This window comes from Oncorhynchus mykiss, chromosome 20, assembly GCF_057628025.1.
Source record: "Oncorhynchus mykiss isolate SJ-2025 chromosome 20, ASM5762802v1, whole genome shotgun sequence".
Taxonomy (NCBI): Eukaryota; Metazoa; Chordata; class Actinopteri; order Salmoniformes; family Salmonidae; genus Oncorhynchus; species Oncorhynchus mykiss.
The window spans coordinates 36,751,958-36,769,946 of NC_143041.1; the positions used below are offsets into that span (position 1 = coordinate 36,751,958).

Here is a 17,989-nt window from a genome sequence, read left to right on the forward strand (position 1 = left end):
TCTCTCATCGCCCCTCGTCTTTCTCCAGCTCATATCAAACCAGTCTGCTCCTCTCTGTCTCTCATCACCCCTCGTCTTTCTCCAACCCATATCAAACCAGTCTGCTCCTCTCTCTCTCTCTCATCGCCCCTCGTCTTTCTCCAGCTCATATCAAACCAGTCTGCCCCTCTTTCTCTCTCTCTCATCGCCCCTCGTCTTTCTCCAACCCATATCAAACCAGTCTCCTCTCTCTCTCTCATCGCCCCTCTTCTTTCTCCAGCCCATATCAAACCAGTCTGCTCCTCTCTCTCATCGCCCCTCGTCTTTCTCCAGCTCATATCAATCCAGTCTCCTCTCTCTCTCTCTCATCGCCCCTCGTCTTTCTCCAGCTCATATCAAACCAGTCTGCTCCTCTCTCTCTCTCATCGCCCCTCGTCTTTCTCCAGCTCATATCAAACCAGTCTGCTCCTCTCTGTCTCTCATCACCCCTCGTCTTTCTCCAACCCATATCAAACCAGTCTGCTCCTCTCTCTCTCTCTCATCGCACCTCGTCTTTCTCCAGCTCATATCAAACCAGTCTGCCCCTCTTTCTCTCTCTCTCATCGCCCCTCGTCTTTCTCCAACCCATATCAAACCAGTCTCCTCTCTCTCTCTCATCGCCCCTCTTCTTTCTCCAGCCCATATCAAACCAGTCTGCTCCTCTCTCTCATCGCCCCTCGTCTTTCTCCAGCTCATATCAATCCAGTCTCCTCTCTCTCTCTCTCATCGCCCCTCGTGCTTCTCCAGCCCATATCAAACCAGTCTGCTCCTCTCTCTCATCGCCCCTCGTCTTTCTCCAGCTCATATCAAACCAGTCTGCTACTCTCTGTCTCTCATCACCCCTCGTCTTTCTCCAACCCATATCAAACCAGTCTGCTCCTCTCTCTCATCGCCCCTCGTCTTTCTCCAGCCCATATCAAACCAGTCTGCTCCTCTCTCTCTCTCATCGCCCCTCGTCTTTCTCCAGCCCATATCAAACCAGTCTCCTGTCTATCTCTCATCGCCCCTCGTCTTTCTCCAGCTCATATCAAACCAGTCTGCTCCTCTCTGTCTCTCATCACCCCTCGTCTTTCTCCAACCCATATCAAACCAGTCTGCTCCTCTCTCTCTCTCATCGCCCCTCGTCTTTCTCCAGCTCATATCAAACCAGTCTGCCCCTCTTTCTCTCTCTCTCATCGCCCCTCGTCTTTCTCCAACCCATATCAAACCAGTCTGCTCCTCTCTCTCATCGCCCCTCGTCTTTCTCCAGCCCATATCAAACCAGTCTGCTCCTCTCTCTCATCGCCCCTCGTCTTTCTCCAGCTCATATCAATCCAGTCTCCTCTCTCTCTCTCTCATCGCCCCTCGTCTTTCTCCAGCTCATATCAAACCAGTCTCCTCTCTCTCTCTCATCACCCCTCGTCTTTCTCCAGCCCATATCAAACCAGTCTGCTCCTCTCTCTCATCGCCCCTCGTCTTTCTCCAGCTCATATCAAACCAGTCTGCTCCTCTCTCATCGCCCCTCGTCTTTCTCCAGCCCATATCAAACCAGTCTGCTCCTCTCTCTCATCGCCCCTCGTCTTTCTCCAACCCATATCAAACCAGTCTGCTCCTCTCTCTCATCGCCCCTCGCCTTTCTCCAGCTCATAACAAACCAGTCTGCTCCTCTCTCTCATTGCCCCTCGTCTTTCTCCAGCCCATATCAAACCAGTCTGCTCCTCTCTCTCTCTCATCGCCCCTCGTCTTTCTCCAGCTCATATCAAACCAGTCTGCTCCTCTCTGTCTCTCATCACCCCTCGTCTTTCTCCAACCCATATCAAACCAGTCTGCTCCTCTCTCTCTCTCTCATCGCCCCTCGTCTTTCTCCAGCTCATATCAAACCAGTCTGCCCCTCTTTCTCTCTCTCTCATCGCCCCTCGTCTTTCTCCAACCCATATCAAACCAGTCTCCTCTCTCTCTCTCATCGCCCCTCTTCTTTCTCCAGCCCATATCAAACCAGTCTGCTCCTCTCTCTCATCGCCCCTCGTCTTTCTCCAGCTCATATCAATCCAGTCTCCTCTCTCTCTCTCTCATCGCCCCTCGTCTTTCTCCAGCTCATATCAAACCAGTCTGCTCCTCTCTCTCTCTCATCGCCCCTCGTCTTTCTCCAGCTCATATCAAACCAGTCTGCTCCTCTCTGTCTCTCATCACCCCTCGTCTTTCTCCAACCCATATCAAACCAGTCTGCTCCTCTCTCTCTCTCTCATCGCACCTCGTCTTTCTCCAGCTCATATCAAACCAGTCTGCCCCTCTTTCTCTCTCTCTCATCGCCCCTCGTCTTTCTCCAACCCATATCAAACCAGTCTCCTCTCTCTCTCTCATCGCCCCTCTTCTTTCTCCAGCCCATATCAAACCAGTCTGCTCCTCTCTCTCATCGCCCCTCGTCTTTCTCCAGCTCATATCAATCCAGTCTCCTCTCTCTCTCTCTCATCGCCCCTCGTCTTTCTCCAGCCCATATCAAACCAGTCTGCTCCTCTCTCTCATCGCCCCTCGTCTTTCTCCAGCTCATATCAAACCAGTCTGCTCCTCTCTGTCTCTCATCACCCCTCGTCTTTCTCCAACCCATATCAAACCAGTCTGCTCCTCTCTCTCTCTCTCATCGCCCCTCGTCTTTCTCCAGCTCATATCAAACCAGTCTGCCCCTCTTTCTCTCTCTCTCATCGCCCCTCGTCTTTCTCCAACCCATATCAAACCAGTCTCCTCTCTCTCTCTCATCGCCCCTCTTCTTTCTCCAGCCCATATCAAACCAGTCTGCTCCTCTCTCTCATCGCCCCTCGTCTTTCTCCAGCTCATATCAATCCAGTCTCCTCTCTCTCTCTCTCATCGCCCCTCGTCTTTCTCCAGCTCATATCAAACCAGTCTGCTCCTCTCTCTCTCTCATCGCCCCTCGTCTTTCTCCAGCTCATATCAAACCAGTCTGCTCCTCTCTGTCTCTCATCACCCCTCGTCTTTCTCCAACCCATATCAAACCAGTCTGCTCCTCTCTCTCTCTCTCATCGCACCTCGTCTTTCTCCAGCTCATATCAAACCAGTCTGCCCCTCTTTCTCTCTCTCTCATCGCCCCTCGTCTTTCTCCAACCCATATCAAACCAGTCTCCTCTCTCTCTCTCATCGCCCCTCTTCTTTCTCCAGCCCATATCAAACCAGTCTGCTCCTCTCTCTCATCGCCCCTCGTCTTTCTCCAGCTCATATCAATCCAGTCTCCTCTCTCTCTCTCTCATCGCCCCTCGTGCTTCTCCAGCCCATATCAAACCAGTCTGCTCCTCTCTCTCATCGCCCCTCGTCTTTCTCCAGCTCATATCAAACCAGTCTGCTACTCTCTGTCTCTCATCACCCCTCGTCTTTCTCCAACCCATATCAAACCAGTCTGCTCCTCTCTCTCATCGCCCCTCGTCTTTCTCCAGCCCATATCAAACCAGTCTGCTCCTCTCTCTCATCACCCCTCGTCTTTCTCCAGCCCATATCAAACCAGTCTGCTCCTCTCTCATCGCCCCTCGTCTTTCTCCAGCCCATATCAAACCAGCCTGCTCCTCTCTCTCATTGCCCCTCATCTTTCTCCAGCTCATATCAAACCAGTCTGCTCCTCTCTCTCTCTCTCTCTCTCATCACCCCTCGTCTTTCTCCAACCCATATCAAACCAGTCTGCCACTCTCTCTCATCGCCCCTCGTCTTTCTCCAACCCATATCAAACCAGTCTGCTCCTCTCTCTCTCTCATTGCCCCTCGTCTTTCTCCAGCTCATATCAAACCAGTCTGCTCCTCTCTCTCTCTCATCGCCCCTCGTCTTTCTCCAGCCCATATCAAACCATTCTGTTCCTCTCTCTCTCTCATCACCCCTCGTCTTTCTCCAACTCATATCAAACCAGTCTGCTCCTCTCTCTCATCGCCCCTCGTCTTTCTCCAGCCCATATCAAACCAGTCTGTTCCTCTCTCTCTCTCATCACCCCTCGTCTTTCTCCAGCTCATATCAAACCAGTCTGTTCCTCTCTCTCTCATCGCCCCTCGTCTTTCTCCAGCTCATATCAAACCAGTCTGTTCCTCTCTCTCTCTCATCGCCCCTCGTCTTTCTCCAGCTCATATCAAACCAGTCTGTTCCTCTCTCTCTCTCATCACCCCTCGTCTTTCTCCAGCTCATATCAAACCAGTCTGTTCCTCTCTCTCTCTCATCACCCCTCGTCTTTCTCCAGCTCATATCAAACCAGTCTGCTCCTCTCTCTCATCGCTCCTCGTCTTTCTCCAGCTCATAACAAACCAGTCTGCTCCTCTCTCTCATCGCCCCTCGTCTTTCTCCAGCTCATATCAAACCAGTCTGCTCCTCTCTCTCATCGCCCCTCGTCTTTCTCCAGCTCATATCAAACCAGTCTGCTCCTCTCTCTTATCGCCCCTCGTCTTTCTCCAGCTCATATCAAACCAGTCTGTTCCTCTCTCTCTCTCATTGCCCCTCGTCTTTCTCCAGCTCATATCAAACCAGTCTGTTCCTCTCTCTCTCTCATCTCCCCTCGTCTTTCTCCAGCTCATATCAAACCAGTCTGCTCCTCTCGCTCATCGCCCCTCGTCTTTCTCCAGCCCATATCAAACCAGTCTGCTCCTCTCTCTCATCGCCCCTCGTCTTTCTCCAGCCCATATCAAACCAGTCTGCTCCTCTCTCTCATCGCCCCTCTTCTTTCTCCAGCCCATATCAAACCAGTCTCCTCTCTCTCATCGCCCCTCGTCTTTCTCCAGCTCATATCAAACCAGTCTGCTCCTCTCTCTCTCTATCATCGCCCCTCGTCTTTCTCCAACTCATATCAAACCACTCTGCTCCTCTCTCTCTCTCTCATCGCCCCTCGTCTTTCTCCAGCCCATATCAAACCAGTCTGGTCCTCTCTCTCATCGCCCCTCGTCTTTCTCCATCTCATAACAAACCAGTCTGCTCCTCTCTCTCATCGCCCCTCGTCTTTCTCCAGCCCATATCAAACCAGTCTGCTCCTCTCTCTCTCTCATCGCCCCTCGTCTTTCTCCAGCTCATATCAAACCAGTCTGCTCCTCTCTCTCATCGCCCCTCGTCTTTCTCCAGCTCATATCAAACCAGTCTGCTCCTCTCTCTTATCGCCCCTCGTCTTTCTCCAGCTCATATCAAACCAGTCTGTTCCTCTCTCTCTCTCATTGCCCCTCGTCTTTCTCCAGCTCATATCAAACCAGTCTGTTCCTCTCTCTCTCATCACCCCTCGTCTTTCTCCAGCTCATATCAAACCAGTCTGCCCCTCTTTCTCTCTCTCTCATCGCCCCTCGTCTTTCTCCAACCCATATCAAACCAGTCTCCTCTCTCTCTCTCATCGCCCCTCGTCTTTCTCCAGCTCATAACAAACCAGTCTGCTCCTCTCTCTCATCGCCCCTCGTCTTTCTCCAGCTCATATCAAACCAGTCTGCTCCTCTCTCTCATCGCCCCTCGTCTTTCTCCAGCTCATATCAAACCAGTCTGCTCCTCTCTCTTATCGCCCCTCGTCTTTCTCCAGCTCATATCAAACCAGTCTGTTCCTCTCTCTCTCTCATTGCCCCTCGTCTTTCTCCAGCTCATATCAAACCAGTCTGCTCCTCTCTCTCATCGCCCCTCGTCTTTCTCCAGCTCATATCAAACCAGTCTGCCCCTCTTTCTCTCTCTCTCATCGCCCCTCGTCTTTCTCCAACCCATATCAAACCAGTCTGCTCCTCTCTCTCATCGCCCCTCGTCTTTCTCCAGCCCATATCAAACCAGTCTGCCCCTCTCTCTCATCGCCCCTCGTCTTTCTCCAGCTCATATCAAACCAGTCTGCTCCTCTCTCTCTCTCATTGCCCCTCTTCTTTCTCCAGCCCATATCAAACCACTCTTCTCCTCTCTCTCTCTCATCGCCCCTCGTCTTTCTCCAACCCATATCAAACCAGTCTGCTCCTCTCTCTCTCTCATCGCCCCTCGTCTTTTTCCAGCGCATATCAAACCAGTCTGCTCCTCTCTCTCATCGCCCCTCGTCTTTCTCTAGCCCATATCAAACCAGTCTGCTCCTCTCTCTCATCACCCCTCGTCTTTCTCCAGCCCATAACCAGTCTGCTCCTCTCTCTCATCGCCCCTCGTCTTTCTCCAGCTCATATCAAACCAGTCTGCTCCTCTCTCTTATCGCCCCTCGTCTTTCTCCAGCTCATATCAAACCAGTCTGTTCCTCTCTCTCTCTCATCACCCCTCGTCTTTCTCCAGCTCATATCAAACCAGTCTGCTCCTCTCTCTCATCGCCCCTCGTCTTTCTCCAGCCCATATCAAACCAGTCTGTTCCTCTCTCTCATCGCCCCTCGTCTTTCTCCAACCCATATCAAACCAGTCTGCTCCTCTCTCTCATCGCCCCTCGTCTTTCTCCAGCTCATAACAAACCAGTCTGCTCCTCTCTCTCATCGCCCCTCGTCTTTCTCCAGCCCATATCAAACCAGTCTCCTGTCTCTCTCTCATCGCCCCTCGTCTTTCTCCAGCTCATATCAAACCAGTCTGCTCCTCTCTGTCTCTCATCACCCCTCGTCTTTCTCCAACCCATATCAAACCAGTCTGCTCCTCTCTCTCTCTCATCGCCCCTCGTCTTTCTCCAGCTCATATCAAACCAGTCTGCCCCTCTTTCTCTCTCTCTCATCGCCCCTCGTCTTTCTCCAGCTCATATCAAACCAGTCTGCTCCTCTCTCTTATCGCCCCTCGTCTTTCTCCAGCTCATATCAAACCAGTCTGTTCCTCTCTCTCTCTCATCACCCCTCGTCTTTCTCCAGCTCATATCAAACCAGTCTGCTCCTCTCTCTCATCGCCCCTCGTCTTTCTCCAGCCCATATCAAACCAGTCTGTTCCTCTCTCTCATCGCCCCTCGTCTTTCTCCAACCCATATCAAACCAGTCTGCTCCTCTCTCTCATCGCCCCTCGTCTTTCTCCAGCTCATAACAAACCAGTCTGCTCCTCTCTCTCATCGCCCCTCGTCTTTCTCCAGCACATATCAAACCAGTCTCCTGTCTCTCTCTCATCGCCCCTCGTCTTTCTCCAGCTCATATCAAACCAGTCTGCTCCTCTCTGTCTCTCATCACCCCTCGTCTTTCTCCAACCCATATCAAACCAGTCTGCTCCTCTCTCTCTCTCATCGCCCCTCGTCTTTCTCCAGCTCATATCAAACCAGTCTGCCCCTCTTTCTCTCTCTCTCATCGCCCCTCGTCTTTCTCCAACCCATATCAAACCAGTCTGCTCCTCTCTCTCATCGCCCCTCGTCTTTCTCCAGCCCATATCAAACCAGTCTGCTCCTCTCTCTCATCGCCCCTCGTCTTTCTCCAGCTCATATCAATCCAGTCTCCTCTCTCTCTCTCATCACCCCTCGTCTTTCTCCAGCCCATATCAAACCAGTCTGCTCCTCTCTCTCATCGCCCCTCGTCTTTCTCCAGCTCATATCAAACCAGTCTGCTCCTCTCTCATCGCCCCTCGTCTTTCTCCAGCTCATATCAAACCAGTCTCCTCTCTCTCTCTCATCACCCCTCGTCTTTCTCCAGCCCATATCAAACCAGTCTGCTCCTCTCTCTCATCGCCCCTCGTCTTTCTCCAGCTCATATCAAACCAGTCTGCTCCTCTCTCATCGCCCCTCGTCTTTCTCCAGCCCATATCAAACCAGTCTGCTCCTCTCTCTCATCGCCCCTCGTCTTTCTCCAACCCATATCAAACCAGTCTGCTCCTCTCTCTCATCGCCCCTCGCCTTTCTCCAGCTCATAACAAACCAGTCTGCTCCTCTCTCTCATTGCCCCTCGTCTTTCTCCAGCCCATATCAAACCAGTCTGCTCCTCTCTCTCTCTCATCGCCCCTCGTCTTTCTCCAGCTCATATCAAACCAGTCTGCTCCTCTCTGTCTCTCATCACCCCTCGTCTTTCTCCAACCCATATCAAACCAGTCTGCTCCTCTCTCTCTCTCTCATCGCCCCTCGTCTTTCTCCAGCTCATATCAAACCAGTCTGCCCCTCTTTCTCTCTCTCTCATCGCCCCTCGTCTTTCTCCAACCCATATCAAACCAGTCTCCTCTCTCTCTCTCATCGCCCCTCTTCTTTCTCCAGCCCATATCAAACCAGTCTGCTCCTCTCTCTCATCGCCCCTCGTCTTTCTCCAGCTCATATCAATCCAGTCTCCTCTCTCTCTCTCTCATCGCCCCTCGTCTTTCTCCAGCTCATATCAAACCAGTCTCCTCTCTCTCTCTCATCACCCCTCGTCTTTCTCCAGCCCATATCAAACCAGTCTGCTCCTCTCTCTCATCGCCCCTCGTCTTTCTCCAGCTCATATCAAACCAGTCTGCTACTCTCTGTCTCTCATCACCCCTCGTCTTTCTCCAACCCATATCAAACCAGTCTGCTCCTCTCTCTCATCGCCCCTCGTCTTTCTCCAGCCCATATCAAACCAGTCTGCTCCTCTCTCTCATCACCCCTCGTCTTTCTCCAGCCCATATCAAACCAGTCTGCTCCTCTCTCATCGCCCCTCGTCTTTCTCCAGCCCATATCAAACCAGCCTGCTCCTCTCTCTCATCGCCCCTCATCTTTCTCCAGCTCATATCAAACCAGTCTGCTCCTCTCTCTCTCTCTCTCTCTCATCACCCCTCGTCTTTCTCCAACCCATATCAAACCAGTCTGCCACTCTCTCTCATCGCCCCTCGTCTTTCTCCAACCCATATCAAACCAGTCTGCTCCTCTCTCTCTCTCATTGCCCCTCGTCTTTCTCCAGCTCATATCAAACCAGTCTGCTCCTCTCTCTCTCTCATCGCCCCTCGTCTTTCTCCAGCCCATATCAAACCATTCTGTTCCTCTCTCTCTCTCATCACCCCTCGTCTTTCTCCAACTCATATCAAACCAGTCTGCTCCTCTCTCTCATCGCCCCTCGTCTTTCTCCAGCCCATATCAAACCAGTCTGTTCCTCTCTCTCTCTCATCACCCCTCGTCTTTCTCCAGCTCATATCAAACCAGTCTGTTCCTCTCTCTCTCATCGCCCCTCGTCTTTCTCCAGCTCATATCAAACCAGTCTGTTCCTCTCTCTCTCTCATCGCCCCTCGTCTTTCTCCAGCTCATATCAAACCAGTCTGTTCCTCTCTCTCTCTCATCACCCCTCGTCTTTCTCCAGCTCATATCAAACCAGTCTGTTCCTCTCTCTCTCTCATCACCCCTCGTCTTTCTCCAGCTCATATCAAACCAGTCTGCTCCTCTCTCTCATCGCCCCTCGTCTTTCTCCAGCTCATAACAAACCAGTCTGCTCCTCTCTCTCATCGCCCCTCGTCTTTCTCCAGCTCATATCAAACCAGTCTGCTCCTCTCTCTCATCGCCCCTCGTCTTTCTCCAGCTCATATCAAACCAGTCTGCTCCTCTCTCTTATCGCCCCTCGTCTTTCTCCAGCTCATATCAAACCAGTCTGTTCCTCTCTCTCTCTCATTGCCCCTCGTCTTTCTCCAGCTCATATCAAACCAGTCTGTTCCTCTCTCTCTCTCATCTCCCCTCGTCTTTCTCCAGCTCATATCAAACCAGTCTGCTCCTCTCGCTCATCGCCCCTCGTCTTTCTCCAGCCCATATCAAACCAGTCTGCTCCTCTCTCTCATCGCCCCTCGTCTTTCTCCAGCCCATATCAAACCAGTCTGCTCCTCTCTCTCATCGCCCCTCTTCTTTCTCCAGCCCATATCAAACCAGTCTCCTCTCTCTCATCGCCCCTCGTCTTTCTCCAGCTCATATCAAACCAGTCTGCTCCTCTCTCTCTCTATCATCGCCCCTCGTCTTTCTCCAACTCATATCAAACCACTCTGCTCCTCTCTCTCTCTCTCTCTCATCGCCCCTCGTCTTTCTCCAGCCCATATCAAACCAGTCTGGTCCTCTCTCTCATCGCCCCTCGTCTTTCTCCAGCTCATAACAAACCAGTCTGCTCCTCTCTCTCATCGCCCCTCGTCTTTCTCCAGCCCATATCAAACCAGTCTGCTCCTCTCTCTCTCTCATCGCCCCTCGTCTTTCTCCAGCTCATATCAAACCAGTCTGCTCCTCTCTCTCATCGCCCCTCGTCTTTCTCCAGCTCATATCAAACCAGTCTGCTCCTCTCTCTTATCGCCCCTCGTCTTTCTCCAGCTCATATCAAACCAGTCTGTTCCTCTCTCTCTCTCATTGCCCCTCGTCTTTCTCCAGCTCATATCAAACCAGTCTGTTCCTCTCTCTCTCATCACCCCTCGTCTTTCTCCAGCTCATATCAAACCAGTCTGCCCCTCTTTCTCTCTCTCTCATCGCCCCTCGTCTTTCTCCAACCCATATCAAACCAGTCTCCTCTCTCTCTCTCATCGCCCCTCGTCTTTCTCCAGCTCATAACAAACCAGTCTGCTCCTCTCTCTCATCGCCCCTCGTCTTTCTCCAGCTCATATCAAACCAGTCTGCTCCTCTCTCTCATCGCCCCTCGTCTTTCTCCAGCTCATATCAAACCAGTCTGCTCCTCTCTCTTATCGCCCCTCGTCTTTCTCCAGCTCATATCAAACCAGTCTGTTCCTCTCTCTCTCTCATTGCCCCTCGTCTTTCTCCAGCTCATATCAAACCAGTCTGTTCCTCTCTCTCTCTCATCTCCCCTCGTCTTTCTCCAGCTCATAACGAACCAGTCTGCTCCTCTCGCTCATCGCCCCTCGTCTTTCTCCAGCCCATATCAAACCAGTCTGCTCCTCTCTCTCATCGCCCCTCGTCTTTCTCCAGCCCATATCAAACCAGTCTGCTCCTCTCTCTCATCGCCCCTCTTCTTTCTCCAGCCCATATCAAACCAGTCTCCTCTCTCTCATCGCCCCTCGTCTTTCTCCAGCTCATATCAAACCAGTCTGCTCCTCTCTCTCTCTATCATCGCCCCTCGTCTTTCTCCAACTCATATCAAACCACTCTGCTCCTCTCTCTCTCTCTCATCGCCCCTCGTCTTTCTCCAGCCCATATCAAACCAGTCTGGTCCTCTCTCTCATCGCCCTTCGTCTTTCTCCAGCTCATAACAAACCAGTCTGCTCCTCTCTCTCATCGCCCCTCGTCTTTCTCCAGCCCATATCAAACCAGTCTGCTCCTCTCTCTCTCTCATCGCCCCTCGTCTTTCTCCAGCTCATATCAAACCAGTCTGCTCCTCTCTCTCATCGCCCCTCGTCTTTCTCCAGCTCATATCAAACCAGTCTGCTCCTCTCTCTTATCGCCCCTCGTCTTTCTCCAGCTCATATCAAACCAGTCTGTTCCTCTCTCTCTCTCATTGCCCCTCGTCTTTCTCCAGCTCATATCAAACCAGTCTGTTCCTCTCTCTCTCATCACCCCTCGTCTTTCTCCAGCTCATATCAAACCAGTCTGCCCCTCTTTCTCTCTCTCTCATCGCCCCTCGTCTTTCTCCAACCCATATCAAACCAGTCTCCTCTCTCTCTCTCATCGCCCCTCTTCTTTCACCAGCCCATATCAAACCAGTCTGCTCCTCTCTCTCATCGCCCCTCGTCTTTCTCCAGCTCATATCAATCCAGTCTCCTCTCTCTCTCTCTCATCGCCCCTCGTCTTTCTCCAGCTCATATCAAACCAGTCTCCTCTCTCTCTCTCATCACCCCTCGTCTTTCTCCAGCCCATATCAAACCAGTCTGCTCCTCTCTCTCATCGCCCCTCGTCTTTCTCCAGCTCATATCAATCCAGTCTCCTCTCTCTCTCTCTCATCGCCCCTCGTCTTTCTCCAGCTCATATCAAACCAGTCTCCTCTCTGTCTCTCATCACCCCTCGTCTTTCTCCAGCCCATATCAAACCAGTCTGCTCCTCTCTCTCATCGCCCCTCGTCTTTCTCCAGCTCATATCAAACCAGTCTGCTCCTCTCTCTCATCGCCCCTCGTCTTTCTCCAGCCCATATCAAACCAGTCTGCTCCTCTCTCTCATCGCCCCTCGTCTTTCTCCAACCCATATCAAACCAGTCTGCTCCTCTCTCTCATCGCCCCTCGTCTTTCTCCAGCTCATAACAAACCAGTCTGCTCCTCTCTCTCATCGCCCCTCGTCTTTCTCCAGCCCATATCAAACCAGTCTGCTCCTCTCTCTCTCTCATCGCCCCTCGTCTTTCTCCAGCTCATATCAAACCAGTCTGCTCCTCTCTGTCTCTCATCACCCCTCGTCTTTCTCCAACCCATATCAAACCAGTCTGCTCCTCTCTCTCTCTCTCATCGCCCCTCGTCTTTCTCCAGCTCATATCAAACCAGTCTGCCCCTCTTTCTCTCTCTCTCATCGCCCCTCGTCTTTCTCCAACCCATATCAAACCAGTCTCCTCTCTCTCTCTCATCGCCCCTCGTCTTTCTCCAGCCCATATCAAACCAGTCTGCTCCTCTCTCTCATCGCCCCTCGTCTTTCTCCAGCTCATATCAATCCAGTCTCCTCTCTCTCTCTCTCATCGTCCCTCGTCTTTCTCCAGCTCATATCAAACCAGTCTCCTCTCTCTCTCTCATCACCCCTCGTCTTTCTCCAGCCCATATCAAACCAGTCTGCTCCTCTCTCTCATCGCCCCTCGTCTTTCTCCAGCTCATATCAAACCAGTCTGCTACTCTCTGTCTCTCATCACCCCTCGTCTTTCTCCAACCCATATCAAACCAGTCTGCTCCTCTCTCTCATCGCCCCTCGTCTTTCTCCAGCCCATATCAAACCAGTCTGCTCCTCTCTCTCATCACCCCTCGTCTTTCTCCAGCCCATATCAAACCAGTCTGCTCCTCTCTCATCGCCCCTCGTCTTTCTCCAGACCATATCAAACCAGCCTGCTCCTCTCTCTCATCGCCCCTCATCTTTCTCCAGCTCATATCAAACCAGTCTGCTCCTCTCTCTCTCTCTCTCTCTCATCACCCCTCGTCTTTCTCCAACCCATATCAAACCAGTCTGCCACTCTCTCTCATCGCCCCTCGTCTTTCTCCAACCCATATCAAACCAGTCTGCTCCTCTCTCTCTCTCATTGCCCCTCGTCTTTCTCCAGCTCATATCAAACCAGTCTGCTCCTCTCTCTCTCTCATCGCCCCTCGTCTTTCTCCAGCCCATATCAAACCATTCTGTTCCTCTCTCTCTCTCATCACCCCTCGTCTTTCTCCAACTCATATCAAACCAGTCTGCTCCTCTCTCTTATCGCCCCTCGTCTTTCTCCAGCTCATATCAAACCAGTCTGTTCCTCTCTCTCTCTCATTGCCCCTCGTCTTTCTCCAGCTCATATCAAACCAGTCTGTTCCTCTCTCTCTCTCATCTCCCCTCGTCTTTCTCCAGCTCATATCAAACCAGTCTGCTCCTCTCTCTCATCGCCCCTCGTCTTTCTCCAGCCCATATCAAACCAGTCTGCTCCTCTCTCTCATCGCCCCTCGTCTTTCTCCAGCCCATATCAAACCAGTCTGCTCCTCTCTCTCATCGCCCCTCTTCTTTCTCCAGCCCATATCAAACCAGTCTCCTCTCTCTCATCGCCCCTCGTCTTTCTCCAGCTCATATCAAACCAGTCTGCTCCTCTCTCTCTCTATCATCGCCCCTCGTCTTTCTCCAACTCATATCAAACCACTCTGCTCCTCTCTCTCTCTCTCATCGCCCCTCGTCTTTCTCCAGCCCATATCAAACCAGTCTGGTCCTCTCTCTCATCGCCCCTCGTCTTTCTCCAGCTCATAACAAACCAGTCTGCTCCTCTCTCTCATCGCCCCTCGTCTTTCTCCAGCCCATATCAAACCAGTCTGCTCCTCTCTCTCTCTCATCGCCCCTCGTCTTTCTCCAGCTAATATCAAACCAGTCTGCTCCTCTCTCTCATCGCCCCTCGTCTTTCTCCAGCTCATATCAAACCAGTCTGCTCCTCTCTCTTATCGCCCCTCGTCTTTCTCCAGCTCATATCAAACCAGTCTGTTCCTCTCTCTCTCTCATTGCCCCTCGTCTTTCTCCAGCTAATATCAAACCAGTCTGCTCCTCTCTCTCATCGCCCCTCGTCTTTCTCCAGCTCATATCAAACCAGTCTGCTCCTCTCTCTTATCGCCCCTCGTCTTTCTCCAGCTCATATCAAACCAGTCTGTTCCTCTCTCTCTCTCATTGCCCCTCGTCTTTCTCCAGCTCATATCAAACCAGTCTGTTCCTCTCTCTCTCATCACCCCTCGTCTTTCTCCAGCTCATATCAAACCAGTCTGCTCCTCTCTCTCATCGCCCCTCGTCTTTCTCCAGCCCATATCAAACCAGTCTGCTCCTCTCTCTCATCGCCCCTCGTCTTTCTCCAGCCCATATCAAACCAGTCTGCTCCTCTCTCTCATCGCCCCTCTTCTTTCTCCAGCCCATATCAAACCCTTCTCCTCTCTCTCATCGCCCCTCGTCTTTCTCCAGCTCATATCAAACCAGTCTGCTCCTCTCTCTCTCTCTCATCGCCCCTCGTCTTTCTCCAACTCATATCAAACCACTCTGCTCCTCTCTCTCATCGCCCCTCGTCTTTCTCCAGCCCATATCAAACCAGTCTGCTCCTCTCTCTCATCGCCCCTCGTCTTTCTCCAGCTCATAACAAACCAGTCTGCTCCTCTCTCTCATCGCCCCTCGCCTTTCTCCAGCCCATATCAAACCAGTCTGCTCCTCTCTCTCTCTCATCGCCCCTCGTCTTTCTCCAGCTCATATCAAACCAGTCTGCTCCTCTCTGTCTCTCATCACCCCTCGTCTTTCTCCAACCCATATCAAACCAGTCTGCTCCTCTCTCTCTCTCTCATCGCCCCTCGTCTTTCTCCAGCTCATATCAAACCAGTCTGCCCCTCTCTCTCTCTCTCTCTCATCGCCCCTCGTCTTTCTCCAACCCATATCAAACCAGTCTCCTCTCTCTCTCTCTCATCGCCCCTCGTCTTTCTCCAGCTCATATCAAACCAGTCTCCTCTCTCTCTCATCACCCCTCGTCTTTCTCCAGCCCATATCAAACCAGTCTGCTCCTCTCTCTCATCGCCCCTCGTCTTTCTCCAGCTCATATCAAACCAGTCTGCTCCTCTCTGTCTCTCATCACCCCTCGTCTTTCTCCAACCCATATCAAACCAGTCTGCTCCTCTCTCTCATCGCCCCTCATCTTTCTCCAGCTCATATCAAACCAGTCTGCTCCTCTCTCTCTCTCATCACCCCTCGTCTTTCTCCAACCCATATCAAACCAGTCTGCCACTCTCTCTCATCGCCCCTCGTCTTTCTCCAACCCATATCAAACCAGTCTGTTCCTCTCTCTCTGTCATCACCCCTCGTCTTTCTCCAGCTCATATCAAACCAGTCTGTTCCTCTCTCTCTCTCATCGCCCCTCGTCTTTCTCCAGCCCATATCAAACCAGTCTGTTCCTCTCTCTCTCTCATCACCCCTCGTCTTTCTCCAACTCATATCAAACCAGTCTGCTCCTCTCTCTCATCGCACCTCGTCTTTCTCCAGCCCATATCAAACCAGTCTGTTCCTCTCTCTCTGTCATCACCCCTCGCCTTTCTCCAGCTCATATCAAACCAGTCTGTTCCTCTCTCTCTCTCATCGCCCCTCGTCTTTCTCCAGCCCATATCAAACCAGTCTGTTCCTCTCTCTCTCTCATCACCCCTCGTCTTTCTCCAACTCATATCAAACCAGTCTGCTCCTCTCTCTCATCGCCCCTCGTCTTTCTCCAGCCCATATCAAACCAGTCTGTTCCTCTCTCTCTCTCATCACCCCTCGTCTTTCTCCAGCTCATATCAAACCAGTCTGTTCCTCTCTCTCTCTCATCGCCCCTCGTCTTTCTCCAGCTCATATCAAACCAGTCTGTTCCTCTCTCTCTCTCATCGCCCCTCGTCTTTCTCCAGCTCATATCAAACCAGTCTGTTCGTCTCTCTCTCTCATCACCCCTCGTCTTTCTCCAGCTCATATCAAACCAGTCTGTTCCTCTCTCTCTCTCATCACCCCTCGTCTTTCTCCAGCTCATATCAAACCAGTCTGCTCCTCTCTCTCATCGCCCCTCGTCTTTCTCCAGCTCATAACAAACCAGTCTGCTCCTCTCTCTCATCGCCCCTCGTCTTTCTCCAGCTCATAACAAACCAGTCTGCTCCTCTCTCTCATCGCCCCTCGTCTTTCTCCAGCTCATATCAAACCAGTCTGCTCCTCTCTCTCATCGCCCCTCGTCTTTCTCCAGCTCATATCAAACCAGTCTGCTCCTCTCTCTTATCGCCCCTCGTCTTTCTCCAGCTCATATCAAACCAGTCTGTTCCTCTCTCTCTCTAATCACCCCTCGTCTTTCTCCAGCTCATATCAAACCAGTCTGTTCCTCTCTCTCTCTCATCGCCCCTCGTCTTTCTCCAGCCCATATCAAACCAGTCTGCTCCTCTCTCTCATCGCCCCTCGCCTTTCTCCAGCCCATATCAAACCAGTCTGCTCCTCTCTCTCTCTCTCTCTCATTGCCCCTCGTCTTTCTCCAGCCCATATCAAACCAGTCTGTTCCTTTCTCTCTCTCTCTCTCATCGCCCCTCGTCTTTCTCCAGCCCATATCAAACCAGTCTGCTCCTCTTTCTCATCGCCCCTCGTCTTTCTCCAGCCCATATCAAATCAGTCTGTTCCTCTCTCTCATCGCCCCTCGTCTTTCTCCAGCTCATATCAAACCAGTCTTTTCCTCTCTCTCTCTCATCGCCCCTCGTCTTTCTCCAGCCCATATCAAACCAGTCTGTTCCTCTCTCTCATCGCCCCTCGTCTTTCTCCAGCCCATATCAAACCAGTCTGCTCCTCTCTCTCTCTCATCGCCCCTCGTCTTTCTCCAGCCCATATCAAACCAGTCTGCTCCTCTCTCTCTCTCATCGCCCCTCGTCTTTCTCCAGCCCATATCAAACCAGTCTGTTCCTCTCTCTCATCGCCCCTCGTCTTTCTCCAGCCCATATCAAACCAGTCTGCTCCTCTCTCTCTCTCATCGCCCCTCGCCTTTCTCCAGCCCATATCAAACCAGTCCGCCATACAGTATGAATGTAGTCTTTGTGTGACTGTGGAGATTGGAGAATACATTTATGCTTGCTATGGAAGTCAAGCCTCCTTAGAAATAGGCACACAAATGATGGGTATTAGCTGGGACTGAATGTGACTGCTTGGCAATGTAACGAGATATCAGTGTGGGTTTATGGATAGCTATGACACACACACACACACTCACTCACACATACATGCATTCACACCACACACAGTCAGACACACACACATGCACACAAACACACACACACGCACACGCACACACGTAATCTATTTCACAGTATGTACCCAGTGGGTACCCAGTAATTTTCACTGCTCTGCATTAATGTGAAGGTTATCAGCTTCAAGGACATTCCGCTGTCATTTCACATACAGCTATACTGACAGTATAAATCACACACACACACACACACATACAGTTATACTGACAGTATAAATCACACACACATACAGCTATACTGACAGTATAAATCACACACACATACAGCTATACTGACAGTATAAATCACACACACATACAGCTATACTGACAGTATAAATCACACACACACACACACACATACAGTTATACTGACAGTATAAATCACACACACACACACACACATACAGCTATACTGACAGTATAAATCACACACACATACAGTTATACTGACAGTATAAATCACACACACATACAGCTATACTGACAGTATAAATCACACACACATACAGCTATACTGACAGTATAAATCACACACACATACAGCTATACTGACAGTATAAATCACACACACATACAGCTGTACTGACAGTATAAATCACACACACACATACAGCATTACTGACAGTATGAATCACACACACACATACAGCTATACTGACAGTATAAATCACACACACATACAGCTGTACTGACAGTATAAATCACACACACATACAGCTGTACTGACAGTATAAATCACACACACACATACAGCATTACTGACAGTATGAATCACACACACACATACAGCTATACTGACAGTATAAATCACACACACATACAGCTGTACT

The 17,989-nt window shown here is 51.3% G+C and overlaps 1 protein-coding gene across 2 annotated transcripts in view; it reads left to right on the forward strand.

The window, feature by feature from the left end:
• Positions 1 to 17,989, forward strand: part of LOC110499334 (zinc finger matrin-type protein 4) — a 161,858-nt gene that overhangs the window by 45,437 nt on the left and 98,432 nt on the right. The gene's annotated exons all lie outside the window — the stretch shown is intronic.